The following is a 20,026-nucleotide window of genomic DNA, read 5'->3' as shown; positions in this document are numbered from 1 at the left end:
TAAAATCAGCCACTAGACTGAAGTACTGACCTAAAACCATTATATTTTCCCAAGTACACTGTCCTCCAGGTGCAACACTCTCCCCTACAATAATCGATGACAACATAATGGTGTTAAAAAAAACTGTAATGTCAAAACAAGTATTCAGAAATGTCAAACTTACTAACAAATAACAACTTCAACATAAAAACAAAATATAAATTCATTGAGGCATTTATTTGAGGCATTTAAAGCTAGGGTTGTAAAGGACAGACTGTGGGGAAACAAAAAAAATGAGGGCCAATAGAGGTGTGGATTTGCAGCAGAGCCACACAAACATCACCAACTGAAAGAAAATCTAATGAGAAAATTCTAAGAGAAATTAAAGAGAATAGCACATCAATTAAAATGATACAGAGAAGAAGAACTAAATTAATTTGACACAATATCTTCATAAAAAACACCTTGGAAGGAAAAATCCTGGAAAAAAGTCAACACAAAGGCCTGACCACCCATATTACAAAATGCTATCAGTGGAATGAACTACAGCCACAGCAGCCAAATCAAACAGATAGCAAGGGACAGAAAAGAATAGTCACACCAATATATTGCCTTTAGTGACCACTGAGGATGAGTATTGGTAACACCAACTGCCATATTGTGTATACTCTCTGTAGTTTCTTAAGTTCTGTGCATATTCTTTCAATCTCAACTTCTGGGAAAATCACTTTTATATACATTACTAGCTTTTTACCTACAGTATGGATATGTCATATGTATTGTAGACATCTCCTCCTCCCCGCACCCTATATCCTTAGTCTACCCCTCTCTCTCTTTCCTTCTCCTCCTTCTCTCTGTTCATTACCTCCTCCTCCCACTCTGTTTACTTAAATCAAGATTGCCTAGCTTTTTGGCATTGGCAAGCACCTCTTTACCCAAATTAAAAGCCTTTGCCACTCAACTGTTCATAGCCACACACTGTTGTTCTTCTGCAGTATCACCAGTGTGGGTCATTCAGCACGTGATTCAGTATAATTTTATTGGAATTGAATTGAATTGAATTTTATTTGATCCTGTAATATTACATTGTGTACAGTAAATGTATGTGTAATGTAGGACATGTCAAAGTAGTAACATTCATTATCACTTATTTTTCTACCCCTTTAGCTTACATTTTTACATCATTCCTAATGAATACCAATATATACAAATTTAATGGTGCAAATATTCTGCAACACTGTAAAACTCTTTTTCAATGAGATAGTCTTTAAGTTTCTTTGGAAAGTCATTGTCAAGTACACTATCTTGCAGGTTTTTAGGCAGACTTCTTAGTAGTCTGATACCAGAGTACTGGGGTCCTTTTTCTAGCATTGCCAGTTGGTGGGGTATGCTCCATACTTCATTCTTCCTTCTTGTATTGAGGGTGTGTACACTAGCATTTGTAATCCAGTCCTCACTACCTTTTGTGACGGACATGATTGCTTTGTATATATACAATGATGAAAAAGTTAAGATGCCTAACTTCTTGAAACTGTTTCTACACGTTTCAGAGGTCTTTCTTCTTAAAATGGTCCTAATTGCCTCTTTTGTGTGTGTGTGTGTGTGTGTGTGTGTGTGTGTGTGTGTGTGTGTGTGTAATGTGAACACTCATTTTGTCTCTTGTTTGTTTGAGTTTCCCCACACAATCATTCCATACTGTAAGTATGGTTCGAAAAGTCCATGATACACTGTACACAGAAGGTTCTTGTCTGAATACTGTGGTAGCTGCATCATTAAGAATATGACAGAACTCAGTTTCTTACAGACATTATTAATATGGTTTTTTTTCCATTTCAGTTCATTATCCACATGAATACCTAAGAAGCTAGCAGATTCTACCTCTTCTTACTTTACCACAACTAACGAGCTGTCATGAGCAGAGTTAGCTCTCTCTGCTTCCCTATATTTCTGTTTTCCTTGTTCCTACTTTGAGAGCTACTTTTTTGCTATAGGCACTGGATATGGCTTCATTATAGTTTGATCTCTAGCTTGTATTCATATTTTTGTGTTATTCCAGGTCATTTCGAAATTGATTCTTCCTTCTGTTCACTGTTGACATTTTCCAGCTTGTTCAATTTTGCTACTAGCTGGCCCTTGATACCTCTATTAACCATTGTTGTTTGCTTGTTAATCAATGTTTATAAGGGATCATATTATTTTTTCTTTCTTTGTTCTTTTCCTTTTATACATGTAAGCTATAGATACACAAAGCCAAAGGTAAATTAATGAGTTGCTTTGTGGCAAAAATATTGTTTTCATACAAACAAGAGAAGAGATACACTCTTCAATTGATTAATTTCTGTATCTTCACCTGTTTGTTTCTATAAGTGGTAGCGGGCGGACATATGACGAGATCCATTGTACCGGTATTGTTTAAAAATGTGTATTTCAGGCGTACATTAAAAGTGTTACAAGAAGTTATTAGGAAGGTAAAATTTTAATCACATGTTCAAATCGACCACACCTCTCTGTTCATCATTTCGCCCCTCTGAGAATCCTGCATCAGGAGGTTCAGATCAGACAAGAGGAATTTGCACGAGCAGCTGAGGACCAATCCTGCAATGGCATTGTTATAATCAGGGCTACACGCAATGGAATTAATGTGAAGATGTACATGGGTTAAATGATGAACATTGATCTTAAATTTACTGACATTGAAGGTCTGTTGATATTAGTACCAGTACCAGTACAATCATATTTGTACCTTCCAATTTCTTTCAGTTATTCTTTCCAATTAATTTTTTAATTATTCAAACAGCAATTATTAATCAGTTTCCATTATTTATCCACCAATCTATATGCCACTACTCAATGGCAACCTTTTAAAGGACGGCACCAAGCAGAATATGAACAAACCTTTCAATTGCTGAGAAAAAATTTTTTTTTGAGATAAATGTTTCTTTTCACATATTAGATTGTGTTGACTGAGAAATGTCATTAGTCTACTGTAGATAATTTTTTCAGTTACCTCAGATACGATTGAGATGGGTTGATAATTTTTGGTTTTAGATTTATCATCTCTCTTGTAAATTGGGGTACTTATGCTATCTTACCTGACGCAGTTACATCATTTGCTGCTGGGGGTGGCATGGCATCAGATATGTTATTTATGTGCCTTTTTAATGTGTTGATAGATAATCTATCATAGCCTGCAGATCTATTTTTAGTGACCTTACTATGTATTTTATTTCCTTGCTGTTAGCTAGGGTCAAGCATGTGCTTTGTTTTGCTAGAATGCCCTTATATCTATGCTGAATATTGTTGAAACAGTCATTGATTGACTTTCCAACAGGAGAAAAGTACTTATCAAAAACATCTGGTATTGGCTTTTGATGATATTCTCTTTATAGTTGGTGGTAAGATCACTAGCTGATATGTCCTTGCAACCCCTAAAACTATTTATAGCTTTACAAACCGCTATACGAAGGTTAATTGAGTTAGTTTCTAACAGCAGATCTTTGTAATAATCAAGATAGTTCTTAAGTTATACTTTTGGTCTGTTATATTGCTATTGTTTAGCATTGCACATTGGAGAAATTTTAAGTTTTCATCCTCTCTTTCAGTTTCCACTTCATGGTTAATTCAGTTATTTTTTTGTATATTTTTTTTGCAGTCATGTACTGGAAATGTCATTTCTGGGCATGTGACAATGGAACATTAATAATAGCTTGATGCAAAAACACTTAAAATAATGCACCTCTCTTCATACCACTGTAAGCTTTTCAGCATGCTGTTGAGATCTGCATGGGTAGTTCTTTTTGTCACATATTGTTTCTTTTTGCTTCTGACATGAAGATTTTGAGCTTCTATCACTACCTGAACAGCATGGTGGTCAGAAATGGCAACTTCAGAACTAATGCATTGTATGTAAAATGAATTGAGTGAGACATGTTATTTATAATGTTGTCAATAAATGATTTGCTGCTCTTGACCTCTCTAGTGGGCTTATTTATCAGGAAAGATATGTTACAAGGCATATCCAGGAAGCATGTGTCCCTATTTTTAAAGACAAAGGCAACATAGTTACATGAAAAACTTTATTGGCAACAGGTACAGCAATGTTTCAGCTATTTTTTGACTTAGTCACCAAAAGAATGAAGACACTTGTCATATCATGGGATTAACTTTTGTATTCCTGTGTCATAGAAGTCTGTCACCTGTGAATGGAACCAGTGTGTGACAGTCGTCTTCAGCTCTTCATCATTGTTAAAATGCTGGCCAGATGACAGGAAATTTTTGAGGTGCATGCAACAAGGATTATGATATCTGTGGAGCTTCGTAATCATGAAGTGACAGTTCTCCAGAATGCACTCAACCAGGTGGTCACTGATGAAGAATGGTCACCCACTGTGCTCTTCATCATGGACACTTTGAAGACCTTTGGAAAAAAAGACTACACGAGCAACCCAGTATACGTTTGCTCATGATGTTGTGCCCATAGACCTGACAGGGCCGACGATGAATTTTGATGGGCAGTATGTTTTGTGCATTAAGGAACCTTACACTGACTGAACCTCGCAGGTGGTGGGAGAAGGAATAAGAGACACCATTTTGGGGTGGTTCTAGCACCAGGCAAGACCTGTGCAGCTGGCATTTGATTGTCATGTATTAGATCAGTTGCACATGCACAATTTTCCTGGCTAAATGTGTCCACTTTAAAGGAAACAACAATGGAAAACGTACTTTCTGGATGCACCTCATAAATTCAAGGGTGCCTATACCCGAGAGGGGGGAGGGGATGAGGGAGGAAGGGGTGCTGACCACTCCCTCTAGCTCTGAGGGTAAGGAAAAATATAGTGTAGTCAGGTCTTTTCTTTCAAGAAACTGATTTAAAATTCAGTATTAAGCAGGTTTTTAACAGGGCCAGAACTGGAACTCTTCTATGGCTATTTACAAGCCGTCATTTGTCTCCCACAATATTAAAACAAAACCATACACCAGGGTCTAGGCCCCCCCCCCTTCTGCCCCCCACCCTCTACCTACAAGCTATCAAGTGGGTTAAACTGATCTAGTATTAGGATTGATTTATTTGAGCTGGAGTTAGTAGACAGCAAGTCAGTGTTTGTATCTCCAGTTAGTATGCTGTTAACCCAGCCATTTTTATTGGAGTGTTTACTGTCTCTGTCAACAAGCAGATCATTAAGAACTTCAAAGGAAATATCCACGCTACTACAAGGAGATCTGTGTAGGCCTATAATAATTAAATTCTCTCTTCCCCACTTGTAGTTAATTGTTGCAAGTTCTGTTATATTTTCTATGCTGAAAGTACTTACATCTATTACACTATAGTTACTACTTCTCACTGCTTAGATAGCTACCCCACCACCATATTTCTCTTTTCTGCTGAAGGCAGAGAAAATGATTATGGAGAGCAGATGTTGTTGTTGTTGCGGTCTTCAGTCCTGAGACTGGTTTGATGCAGCTCTCCATACTACTCTATCCTGTGCAAGTTTCTTCATCTCCCAATACGTACTGCAGCCTACATCCTTCTGAATCTGTTTAGTGTATTCATCTCTTGGTCTCCCTCTACGATTTTTACCCTCCACGCTGCCCTCCAATACTAAATTGGTGATCCCTTGATGCCTCAGAACATGTCCTACCAACCGATCCCTTCTTCTTGTCAAGTTGTGCCACAAATTCCTCTTCTCCCCAATCCTATTCAATACTTCCTCATTAGTTACATGATCTACCCATCTGATCTTCAGCATTCTTCTGTAGCACCACATTTCAAAGGCTTCTATTCTCTTCTTTTCCAAACTATTTATCGTCCATGTCTCACTTCCATACATGGCTACACTCCATACAAATACTTTCAGAAACGACTTCCTGACATTTAAATGTATACTCGATGTTACAAATTTCTCTTCTTCAGAAACGCTTTCCTTGCCATTGCCAGTCTACATTTTATATCCTCTCTACTTCGACCATCATCAGTTACTTTGCTCCCCAAATAGCAAAACTCCTTTACTACTTTAAATGTCTCATTTCCTAATCCAATTCCCTCAGCATCACCCGACTTAATTCGACTACATTCCATTATTCTCGTTTTGCTTTTGTTGATGTTCATCTTATATCCTCCTTTCAAGACACTGTCCATTCTGTTCAGCTGCTCTTCGAAGTCCTTTGCTGTCTCTGACAGAATTACAATGTCATCGGTGAACTTCAAAGTTTTTATTTCTTCTCCATGGATTTTAATACCTACTCCAAATTTTTCTTTTGTTTCCTTTACTGCTTGCTCAATATACAGATTGCATAAGATTGGGGACAGGCTACAACCCTGTATCACTCCCTTCCCAACCACTGCTTCCCTTTCATGTCCCTCAACTCTTATAACTGCCATCTGGTTTCTGTACAAATTGTAAATAGCCTTTTGCTCCCTGTATTTTACCCCTCCCACCTTCAGAATTTGAAAGAGATTATTCCAGTCAACATTGTCAAACACTTTCTCCAAGTCTACAAATGCTAGAAACATAGGTTTGCCTTTTCTTAATCTAGCTTCTAAGATAAGTCATAGGGTCAGTATTGCCTCACGTGTTCCCATATTTCTATGGAATCCAAACTGATCTTCCCTGTGATGAACTGTAGATCAAAACTGAAGAAACTGCAAATAGGTGGGAATTTGAGGAGATGGGACCTGGATAAACTGAAAGAACCAGAGGTTGTAGAGAGTTTCATGAGGAGCATAAAGGAACAATTGACAAGAATGGGGGAAAGAAATACAGTAGATGAAGAATGGATAGCTTTGAGGGATGAAGTGGTGAAGGCAGGAGAGGATCAAGTAGGTAAAAAGACGAGGGCTAGTAGAAATCCTTGGGTGACAGAAGAAATACTGAATTTAATTTATGAAAGGAGAAAATATAAAAATGCAGTAAATGAAGCAGGCAAAAAGGAATACAAACATCTCAAAAATGAGATCGACAGGAAGTGCAAAATGGCTAAGCAGGCATGGTTAGAGGACAAATGTAAGGATGTAGAGGCATATCTCATGAGGGGTAAGATAGATACTGCCTATGGGAAAATTAAAGAAACCTTTGGAGAAAAGATAACCACTTGTATGAATATCAAGAGCTCAGATGGAAACCCAGTTCTAAGCAAAGAAGGGAAAGCAGAAATGTGAAAGGAGTATATAGAGGGTCTATACAAGGGTGATGTACTTGAGGACAATGTTATGGAAATGGAAGAGGATGTAGATGAAGATGAAATGGGAGATATGATACTGCGTGAAGAGTTTGACAGAGCTCTGAAAGACCTAAGTTGAAACAAGGTCCCGGGAGTAGACAGCATTCTATTAGAACTACTGACAGCCTTGCGACAGCCAGCCCTGACAAAACTCTACCATCTGGTGAGCAAGATGTATGAGGCAGGCAAATTACCCTCAGACTTCAAGAAAAATATAATAATTCCAATCCCAAAGAAATGAGGAGTTGACAGATGTGAAAATTAGCAACCTATCAGTTTAATAAGTCATGGCTGCAAAATGCTAATGCGAATTCTTTACAGACGAATGGAAAAACTGATAGAAGTTGACTTGGGGAAGATCAGTTTGGATTCTGTAGAAATTTTGGAACACGTGAGGCTATACTGACCCTACAACTTATCTTAGAAGATAGAGTAAGGGAAGGTAAACCTACATTTCTAGCGTTTGTAGACTTAGAGAAAGCTTTTGACGATGTTGACTGGAATACTCTCTTTCAAATTCTGAAGGTGGCAGGGGTAAATCACAGGGAGCGAAAGGCTCTTTACAATTTGTACAGAAACCAGGAAACAAAAGAAAAATTCAGAGTAGGAATTAAAATCCATGGAGAAAAAATAAAAATTTTGAGCTTCACCGATGAAATTGTAACTATGTCAGAGACGGCAAAGGACCTGGAAGAGCAGTTGAATAGAATGGACAGTGTCTTGAAAGGAGGATATAAGATGAACATCAATAAAAGCAAAACGAGGATAATGGAATGTAGTCGAATTAAGCCAGGTGATGCTGAGGGAATTAGATTAGGAAATGAGACACTTAAAGTAATGATGAGTTTTGCTATTTGGTGAGCAAAATAACTGATGATGGTCAAAGTAGAGAGGATATAAAATGTGGACTGGCGATGGCAGGAAAGAAGAGAAATTTGTTAATGTCAAGTATAGATTTAAGTATCAGGAAGTCATTTCTGAAAGTATTTGTATGGAGTATAGCTATGTATGGAAGTGAAACATGGACAATAAATAGTTTGGACAAGAAAAGGATAGAAACTTTCCAAATGTGGTGCTACAGAAGAATGCTGAAGATTAGATGGGTAGACCACATAACTAATGAGGAGGTATTGAATAGAATTGGGGAGAAGAGAAAACTGTGGCACACCTTGACTAGAAGAAGGAATCGGTTGGTAGGACATATTCTGAGGCATCAAGGGATCACCACTTTAGTATTTTAGGGCAGTGTGGAGGGTAAAAATCATAGAGGGAGGCTAAGAGATGAATACACTAAGCAGATTCAGAAGGATGTAGGTTGCAGTAGGTACTGGGAGATGAAGAAGCTTGCACAGGATAGAGTAGTATGGAGAGCTGCATCAAACCAGTCTCTGGACTGAAGACCATGAAAACAACAACAATGGTTTATTTGGTTGGTGCATAGTAGTTTGCCTTGAGTTTCCTACTATTATTGTCTATGTTAAATGTGCTACACTCAGTTGCATTGCTCATACGATCTACACTGTCTTTTTCTACTTCAGTGTGAAGTTATCATTTGTTAGAGATTGAGATCTGTCAGATGTAACACAGTCACTGGGAATGATGTTAAGTTCTCTATAGCTGAGTGGTATTGTGGGACCAATTGATAAATTTTCGCCCTTCACAGTTTTTAATATGAAATTTGTGATTGCACTTCTGCCTAGGTTGTTTAAGTGAAATCTTGGGATTTGCATGCTTTAATTACTGTAACTTGTCTGTATTTTGAATACAGTTTATAGAACTCTGATTTTATACTAGTAATACTAGTTACTTCTTTGTTCACACAAGGCCAGGTTGCAACAATATCTCTAAATGGCACATCAACTGAAAACACTTTCTTTGATACAATACAAGGTACTTAATTTATTAAAGTATTTATTAGATGTTGACTATTGTTGCAGGCAGCATCATTTGTTCCTGTTACTGTCACTACAATATCAGAAGTGCATGTTTTGGGAGTGCTGTGGTTAATGTTTTTCAGGATGAAAGTTGCACTGGCCTTAGAGTAAACATAACCTAAACATTTGATGTGTCTTTATTTAGAAATTCACATACGTTGTGACCTTGGTTGTTTCATATTCATCTAACAGCCAATCTTCCATCTCTTGTGTGTACATGGGGCACACCCTTTTGTACTTTTGTACTATCCTTATCCTCTTTGCCCAGTGGCTTCTTACTCTCATGAATACTGCCATCTGCTTCAACGACTACAGCATCTGTAAAACCATTACAGGTGTTGTCTAACATTACAGCCTGCCTGATCAGACACTATTTGAATCCTGCAGCTCCTGTACATTCATCCCTCTGAATTTAAAAAATAATTCAGTCCTTCATCAATATATAATTACTAATTAGGGACATGGTTGTGATGAATTCTTCTTTTCTGTTTTATTTCCTTGTTCACTGTCCTCTCCTTGGTGTCTTCATATTCTTCTTCTTCCTCTTCATTGGTCACTCCTTTCTCCTGTTTACTACTGCTTGTCAATTTCTTTCCTACCTTCATCCTTTTCCCCACAGACCTTCTGCTTCTGTGTCCTGTGCTTCCTTCTCTTACTTACCGAGTTCTCCATTTTTTCCCTTCTCTTTTTCTTCATCCATATGATGTGACTTTCTGCAGAATTGTAGCAGTAGTCACTATACAGTGTGTCCCATAAATGTTGTGACAAAAGTTGAGGGGCTGTAGAGGGTGTCTTGAGAAACAAATGATTGATAAGAACCCATGTCCAGAAACAGAGAGTGTTGAAGCTATAGATGCTGGCACTTGCCTCTATCCCACACCTTCAACAGCAAATGTGACTTCGTACACTGGTGGACTGTAGGCAGAATGTCTTGCAGTGTTGATTGTTATTCAGTGATGGCAACTGATTGCCTTGATTGCCAATGGAGAAGATGGATGTAGTTGCTGCATACACAGGCCTTGTCTTCTACGAATGTGATGTTCTGTTGCACTGGTCGATAATGGTTTTGGATATGGGTTTCCATCTGCAGTTTATTTTCCTCCAAGAGGGTTCCAGCAGAAAAATAAATTTAGGATGTTAACTGATGTCCAAAAGTGTCATCCACCAAGGCAACAGAGCATCACATTCATGGGAGATACAACCTTCCTATCCAGTAGTTAGCTCCATCTTCTCCACTGGCTATCATGGCAATCATTAACTGTCACTGAATAACAAGCAACATTATGAGATGTTCTGCCTATGGCCCATCAGCTTAAAAAGTCATGTTGGCTGTCATAAAAGGTGGTCAAGTGGCATGCTCCAGCACCTATAACTTCGATGCTCTGTAGTATCATGGGATGATGTTTCCTGACACATGGTACTATTTGCTCCTCAAGACACCCTCTACAACCCCTTGAAGTTTGTTGAAACATTTCTAGGACACCCTGTACAGATCTCAGTTGGCGCTCTTCAATCTCCCTCATTTTTACTGCACAAGACATCATTATTGCTTACATTACCTCAGCATTCCTCGGTGCACTTGTCATTTGTCACTGAAATAGTTCTAAACAACTGACACCACCAAATTTCTGGCCATGATGTTGCTGTTGATTTACAAATGTACAATGATCTTCTTGCTGTTACTACCAATTTGATCCTGACTGCAGTCTTATGATTATGAGAACCTTCCATACACATTACTACATTTTCCTGATTATTTGAACCTTGTTTTCTCTATCTGTCTTCTTCTCTCGCCATTCTTCTATAGTTCTCCCCATTATTTTGTCTCCTGCTGCCTCCTATGCTGCACCATTCACATCCATTGCTTCTGCTATTTCTTGGTGATCAACTTATATAAATCACATATGGTTCTGGTACTCTATGATAGTTGAAATTAGCTTCAGCTCATCCCACTTTCCTCATAAAGCTATCTAAATAACTCCAAGGGTCTCCTCCCACAATTCTCTGTACAGCCTTTGGCAGTTACATTCACAATACTGCAACCTGCAACACGTTGTTGGAAGACATCTCTATATGACAAAAGTTTGTTAATCATTCTCTGGTAGTAAGCTGGAACATTGCCCTCCCTGTAACTAGGGCCTCACACAGATTGTCTCGCCACATTTGCCTGGATTCCATTGTCCCACCACATTTGCCTAGCTTCCATAGGACCAACATTTTTGAAAGAATTTCTGAAAAAACTCTTCAAAGGGTGGACTCAGATTTTGAATTTCATATGCCCATATCTTCTTTCATCAATCTGCAAGGTCCTTCTGTCTCCTTCTCTTTGCTCCAGCAAATAGGAGTATTCTTTCTCAGTCCTTGTGCAAAGTCCCTGGGGTGCATTGATCCTTCTCTCTTAAATACCAAATTACTAAATTTCACATTTTCACAGTGTCACTCAAAGTTTTCGCAAGGCACTCAATACCTGACAACCCTCCTTGAACCTTCTTGTTAGCCCACATGATATATTTCTTCCTCTAAAGCTATTTGGTTCATTCCTGCAATGTTTCTATTGTAGCTGTGGTGTTTTCCCATTTTTCAACAAATTCTCTTGCATTACCTTACCAGCTTAATTTGGTCAGATACTTTTGCTGCCAATTGATTTGTGAATTGTGTGATTTTCTTGTCCACTGCCTTTTCTATCTCTTGTTTTTACTGTTTCAGTCTTCTGATCTTGTTCTTGCAATAGCATTTTCATCTCATTTCTACTTGCATGATTTCTATCCTGCTTTGATTACTTTTCACCACTGCTATTGCAACTTCTATTCCTTTCATTGCTCCCTATAGTCAACTCTGACCTGTTTCTATTTCGATTTTGCTTAAAACACTTCTTTTAACACTCTTCTCTGCAAGTCACTCCCCAAATACCTCACCACAACCTTTCCCCCTTACAAAACATCATAAGTCACCACACTAACATACAACCATTTCAGCTATCAACTTTCATTGTCCCCTATGACTTATAAGTATAGGTTACATTTATTCCTAACTGGGTATATCAGATGAGTCAATTTATGACAATTTATACAACACACAATTATGTAACAGAAACTGTATTCATAAACAGTTCATACTTATGTGCAAAGAAAATATACCAAGAAATATGAAAAACATTCCCACCAAAACAAAAACAAATGGAGAACATGGAATAACTTCTAACCAGGACAGATAATCACTTAACGAAATTCTTTATAATGTGCACAGAATATGGCACCCTATTTGAATTGCATAAAAAGACCCACAAGAACAATAACTGAAAATAATAATTGGGTTCATTGTAATAGAAAATCCATTTACAGAGTTGAGGATTCTAACTGCCTTATCTGAATACATATGCCTGTCAGTTATGGTATGAAAAAATATTATGAAAAGGATAGTTGCTACTCACCATATAGCAGATGTGCTGAGTCACAGATAGGCACAAAAAAGGACTTTAAGAAAATGAGCTTTCAGTCAGTCAATAAGGCCTTCATTGGAGATAGAAACACACACACACACACACACACACACACACACACACACACACACACACACATGACTGAAGTCTCTGGGTGCTGAGGCCATACTGCGAGGAGCTGCACATGATGTGAGATGGAACTTCGTGGTGGGGGTAAGGAGGCGGCTGAGGTGGGGAGGGGGAGGGATAGCAGGGGGAGTGATAGTAAGGTAGGGGTGGGGGACGATAAAGTGCTGCTTGTGGAAGCATACAGGACGAGGTGGAGAGAGGGTAGGACAGATAGGTGCAGTTGGGAGGTGCACAAAATAGGCACATCCCCTCATAGCTGGCAAACCCTGCCTCACAGACCTGTTACATTTACCTCACCTTCAAAAACTTCCTCCCACCACCACACAGAATCTAGAACCTAAACCAACCCGAAACACAGTAATGAACCTTTTCACTAAAAGCCTTAGCCCTGCAGAAGTATCGGTCCTTTACAAAGGCCTCACCTTTTGCCCCACTCCCAAATTTAAATATGCAGGAACTTGTTAAAGACCTTCTCTCCTCCTCCTGGTCCCTACAGTGGACACATTTTTTCACCACCAACTCTACCAGTTATACTCAACCAAAGGCCAATGTTGAACCCTGCCTGACTCAGTTCACTCCTCCATCCAACTGTGATCCACCCCACTGCCCTCGAATGACCCCCTGTTAACTATCCAGAACTTCTTAACCTTGAACCTGCAAACTAATCTTACATCCATGGAAAGAACCACAATCACCATGATCCCAACATTATAATCCTACCTGCTGACAAAAGCTCCACCACTGTTCATTTGAACTGCAAGGATTACCTGACGGAAGGCCTCCGCCAGCTGTCAGATTCATCCACCTACAAACCCTGCTCCAGTGACCCCATTCCAGAAATCCAGCAGGATCCCTAGTCTCTCTTCAAATCCTTAGGCCCATTCCAGAGCGTCTCCATGGAGTCTCTCTCTCTCCTCATGCCTATCACTCCCTGCACTCCTACCTTCTACTTGCTTCCTAAAGTCCATAAACTCAACCACCCAGGATGCCCCATTGTGGCCAGATACTGTGCCCCCACTGAGAGAATATTTGCTCTCATAGACGAACACCTCCAGCCTATTACCTGCAACATACCCTCCTATATAAAAAACCACCAACCATTTCCTACAACATCTCTCCACAGTTCCCATTCCTTTACCACATGGTGCCCTGCTTGTCACTACTGATGCCACCTCCCTGTAGTCTAACATTCCTATTGCCCATGGCCTTACCGTCAGTGAATACAACTTTTCCCAGTGCCAGATGGATTCTAAACCTACAACCACCTTCCTAATCACCATAACCAACTACATCCTCATCAACTGTTAATTCACCTTTGAAGGAATTACCTTCAAACAAATCCTGGGTACAGCTAAGGGCACTCACATGGTGCCATACTATGCCAACCTATTCATGATCCCTCTAGAGGAATCCTTCATTAATACCCAGGATCCCAAGCCCCTCATCTGGTTCAGATCCGTTGATGACATCCTCAAGGGTGAAGACAACCTATCCATATTCATCCAGAACCTCAACGCTTTCTCCCCCATTCACTTCACCTGGTCCTACTCAACCCAACAAATCACCTTCCTCAATGTTCACCTCCACCTCAAAGATGGCTACAACAGTACCTTTGCACATATCAAACCTACAAACCACCAGCAATACCTCCACTTTGACAGCTGCCACTCGTTCCATACCAAGAAGTCTCCTCCATAACAGCCTAGCCATCCATGGCTGTTGCATCTGTACTGATGAGTGGTCCCTCTCAAAATACAGTGAGGATATCACTGAGGCCTTCACAGACTGTAACTAGTCTCCCAACCTTGGACAAAACCAGACCTCCCATGCCTTATCCCTCCAGTCGCCCACCACCTCCCAAAGTACCACTATCTGGCCACTGATGAGCATTCCCTTTGTGACTCAGTACCACACAGGACTGGAGCATCTGAATCACATTGTCCACCAGGGTTTTGACTACCTCTTGTTATGCCCTTAAATGAGGAATGTCCTACTCATTATCCTTCCCACCTCTCCCACAATGTATACTGCCCCCCTCTGAACCTGCACGATATCCTCATCCATCTCTTCACAACTTCTGCTCTCAAGCCCTTGCCTCATGGCTCATATCCCTGTAATAGACATAGATGCAAGACCTGTCCCATACACCCTCCCACCACCAGCTACTCCAGTCCGGTCACAAGCATCACCTATATCACCAAAGGCAGGGCTACCTGTGAAACCAGTTATGTGATGTACAAGCTAAGCTGCAGCCACTGTGCTGCATTCTATGTGAGTGTGACAACTAACAAGGTGTATGCCCACATGAATGGCCACTGACAAACTGTGGCCAAGAAACAGCTGGACCACCCCACTGCTGAGCACATAGCCCAACACAATGGTCTTCATTTCTATGACTGTTCCACATCTTGTGCCATCTGGATCCTTACCACCAACACCAGCTTGTCTGAATTGTGCAGGTGGGAACTCACCCTGCAATATATTCTACTTTCCCGTAACTCTCCTGGCCTTGACCTTCATTATTCCTTGTCTTTACCCTCTAGCCACTACCTGTTCCCATTCAAGCACTATATAGTCCTCTATCCCACCAATGCACACAATCTTTTTACTTCTCTCCTTTTCTGCTAACCTCCCACCCTCTGTCTAACTTGCTGACTGCACTTAGCTACCCTATCCTCGCTCCACCTTGTCCCTGTATGCTCCCACAAGCAGAACTTTACCATCCCCCACCCTGCTAACCTTCCCCGTCCCTGCCACAGACTCCTCCGTACTCCACCATCCAGTTGTGTCTCCCAGCGTGCGCAGCTGTTCACAGTGTGGCCTCAGCAGCCACAGTGTGGCCTCAGCAGACAGAGACAGCAGTCATGCATGTGTGAGTTATGTACATGAGTGTGTGTGTGTGTGTTCTATCTCTGACAAAGACCTTGTTCATCAAAGTTCATTTTCTGACAGTCTTTTTGTTGTACCTATCTGTGACTCAGCATCTCTGCTATATGGTTAGTAGAAACTACCATAAATATTGTTACATTCCATCCTGGATTTTCCCTCAAGAAAAATATCGGTTGTTATAACGTTAACAACTTTACATGATCATGTAACAATAGCCAGATTTGATAAAAAATACCAAGAATTAAACAAGAAAATTAAAATGTTATTTTCTGCCATGAATCAAATTTCATAATAAATTGTCCAAGAAAATAAAAGAGATAACCAATAGCAACATGTTTAAAAAAGCAGCTGAAGCATACACCAATACTATACAGCAATGGATTACTTAAATAATACAGAGGAGGAGGCTGGCAAAAAATGTATGGTACATAAAATTAAAAAGTAAAACATCTTTGCCATTCTGCAATATGCTTTCAGAGTACAATGAAAGCTACCAGAAAATTGTATACCAAAGATCTGCAATGGAAAATTTGATCTTTCTTTTGTCTTCCAGAACTCACTACTCCTTCATTATGGAGTGATGACTCAGTTTTCGGAGAGTCAAATGAGGGTGTAAAAAGAATGATATAGAGAGAGGCTGGGATATCACTGTAGTACTGATGTTGGTAGTAGGATGTGCATATAGTGTGTGTGGGTGTAGTGTGTGCAATTACTCTTGATGAGATGTGAATAAATAGTGTAAAATTAATTTTGAAATTAACTAAATCTTTAAGTAATTATGTGCCTGCATACTTGTCAAATTTTAACAGTGTTGCAAGAAGCTGACAGGTCTTTGTCAATGTCAAATGGAGGTTGTGTGGATAAACAACTAACTGTGAATGATCCCTAACCAGTACTTGCTTCAGATCATTGTGTGTTGGACTTGTGAAAAATGGCAGCACACAAAAGTAGTATTGTATTAGAACAGATATTATATTCTTAATACATTGCAGTTTGGGCTCAAGAAGGCTTGCTCAACTGAGAATGATATTTATATATTCACTAATGAAATATCACAAGCCTTAAATAAAGAAATACTTCCAGCTGCTATTTTTTGTGATCTATCCAAATCATTTGATTATGTAAACATGCTATTCTCCTAGACACATAAATTGTTATAGAATTAATTGTATTAAAAACAACTGTTTTCAATGATACTAACCAAAGAGAATGCAAAAATGGTGCTAAACAAGTTAAACAATACAGAGAGGAGAGAAAATATTAGTGAATGGGAAGAAATCAGCAATGGAGCAGCAGGGGGTCAAGTTAAATTCAACTACTTCTCTTTATGTAGGATATGTGAATGACATACTTTTTAAGACACGTCAATCAGAGTTAAAAGTTGTTTTTCATGTGACACAGGTGCAACAGTTAACTCTGTAAGATAGACTGCTATGGAAGGAATTTGTAATGTCTTTAAAAAATTATAAAGTGAATTTTTTAACTTGGTCTTTCAGACCCAGGTCACACAAATGATATCATAATTTGATAGCAAGTAGAGTACTTTACACAGTAACTCATCAAAGTGCAACTTCACATGATACTGTGGTGAGTTACTATGTAAAATATTCAAATGATCTGATGGTGATTTACTAAGAAGTTGAAACTGATTATGATACGATTTACGTAACCAGGAAAAAATGTGCTCTGCGTTCCAGCAAGGCAGTGTACCTGGTCTGTGTAATTATTAAGTGATTGTCTATAGAAGTACACTGTAATAAATAAATTTCAAGGAAATCTGCATGTATATTTTTGTACACAATGTGGAAAAAACACAATTGATAAACATAACATGTGAACATGATTTTATAACTAGGGTAGAACGCATCTGAGTTGTTGATAAAAAATTGAATTTTAAGAAACATTATTGAGCTTTTCAAACAGCTAAGTAAGTAATGTTTGCTCTTCACATCATTTCTTATCTCGTGGACAATCCAATCAATATCTTAACACATTGCTACATTTTCACTAGGTGATGTTTGTTGAAATAATGAAATGAAATGTGCGTATGGGATATTTCAGGCTGGGAATCGCATTTTGGGGAGTTCAGCTGGTTGGTGTAAATATTTTTTTTTTTTTAAATTTGAAGCCACTTTGGTGACTTTCATGTTGATGATGATGAAATAATGAGGACAGTACTACAACCAGTCCCTCAGTAGGGAAAATTTGTGATCTGGCTGGGAATCAAAGCCACGCCCTTCACAAGGCATTCAGCCATGCTAACTACTCATCTACACAGGCAGCCATTTGACATAATATGCTGGGTTATACCATGAAATCTTGAAATATGTGGAAAGGTAAACTTCAGGGTATCTGTAGTGCCACCTAGTGAAAAATAGAAGCCCAGTTTCTCTTAATTTTCATAGCTACCGTAAGCATTCATGGCTTAAAATATATTTGCGAACAACAAGTGTGTAATACTATTTTTTTTAAATAGAAAATTGCACTTACCAAGTAATGATCCTAGCTCCTATTGCGGTAGTCCCCTTGGATATCTATAAACTGTTCCCAACATTTCTGGAGGTCTTGGAAGCAAGCAGGGAAATTTTCAACTGAGATGCTACTAAGCTCATTTGTCACAGCCTGTTGGATGTCTGCAATATCTTGATGAAGCTTTCCTTTCAGTCACCTGAAGAAAAAATTGCATGGTGAGAGGTTGGGTGTATATGGTGGATGTGGAATGGCAGAAACGGAATGTCTGGCCAAACACTCAGTAACAGATAAAGAAGTATACAAATGTCTGCTTGTGTCTGTGTATGTGCGGTTGGATATGGGTGTGTGTGTGAGTGTATACCTGTCCTTTTTTCCCCATAAGGTAAGTCTTTCCACTCCCGGGATTGGAATGACTCCTTACCCTCTCCCTTAAAACCCACATCCTTTCGTCTTTCCCTCTCCTTCCCTCTTTTCTGATGAAGCAACCGTGGGTTGCGAAAGCTCGAAATTTGTGTGTGTGTTTGTGCGTTTTTTATTGTCTCCTGTCAACATACCAATGCTTTCGTTTGGTAAGTTACAACATCTTTGTTATATATTGCAAAGAGAAGAGCAAGAGGAGAGAAATGACATTACATCATTATTCAGCATGAAAAACTACAGAAGGCTATCAAACAAAGTAAAAATTGGAAATCAGCTGGCTTGGATGATATACAAACCAAACAAATCAAACACTTTGGCTTAAATACAAAGAAATGGATTCTCCAATTTTTTGATGACTGTGTAAACAGAAACCAAATTCCAAAGATATGGCGAAAGAGTCAAGTGATTGCTTTGCAGAAACCTGGCAAAGAAGGAAATGATCCAAAGAATTTTAGACCAGTTGCACTACTTTGTCATCTTTACAAATTGCTGGAAAGACTGATTTTAAATCGCCTATCAACTACAATTGACCCCTCACTTACACCTTAGCAATATGGATTTCGTTCAGGTAAAAGCTGTACTGGACAACTGCTAAATCTCACACAGTTTATAGAAGATGGCTTTGAAGCTCAGAAAGTGACAGGAATGGCATTTGTTGACTTATTAGTGGTGTATGATACGGTCAGTCACCAGCTACTACTAATCAAGGTCTACAATCTGACCAAAGATTTAGGTCTAACCAGAATCATCGCCTACCTTCTGCAGAATTGCAGGTTCTTCTTCAACTTTCAAGGCCAGCGTAGTCGATGTAAACTACAGAAGAATGGCCTCCCGCAAGGAAGTGTTTAATATATACATGAATGACCAGCCTATAGCCCCAAACACCTGGAGCTTCTTATATGGTGAAAACCTCACTCTAGCCAACCTGAGCACAAATTTTGAATTAGTGGAGAACAACTTCACGAATGCCCTTGAAGATCTGTCCAGATACTACAGCACAAACCAGCTTAAACCAAATCCTTCAAAGACCCAAGTGTGTGCTTTTCATTTGAGAAACAAGGAAGCCACTCGCAAGTTGAAAATAGTATGGTCCAACTGGAGCACACGAGACTCCAAAATACCTAGGAGTGACATTTGATAGATCTTCTGTTTTCAAAAAGCACTGCATGAAATGCAAGTCAAAAGTTTCCACCAGGAACAATCTCCTACAGTAACTAGTCAGATCAGAGTGGGGTAGTCAACCTGAAACAATCCGAACATCTGCAGTGGCACTATGCTAGTCTGTGGCAGAGTATGCCTGTTCTGTTTGGTATAATTCAAGTCATGCCAAACAGGTGGATATAGCTCTCAACAAAGCCTGCAGAGTTATAACAGGCTGCTTGAAATCCACTCCAGTTGAATGGCTTTACCACTTCGCAGTAATAGCACCACCACCTGTTCGAAGAGAGATAGTTGCGAACAAGGGAAGAAAGGCAGTGGAACAGGAAATTACCCATCCTCTGTATGGGCATGAACTGCATCCGCAGTGACTGAAGTCAAGGAAGAG

The sequence above is a fragment of the Schistocerca piceifrons genome, chromosome 5 (assembly GCF_021461385.2).
Source record: "Schistocerca piceifrons isolate TAMUIC-IGC-003096 chromosome 5, iqSchPice1.1, whole genome shotgun sequence".
Classification (NCBI taxonomy): Eukaryota; Metazoa; Arthropoda; class Insecta; order Orthoptera; family Acrididae; genus Schistocerca; species Schistocerca piceifrons.
Note: the sequence above shows the minus strand (reverse complement) of the source record.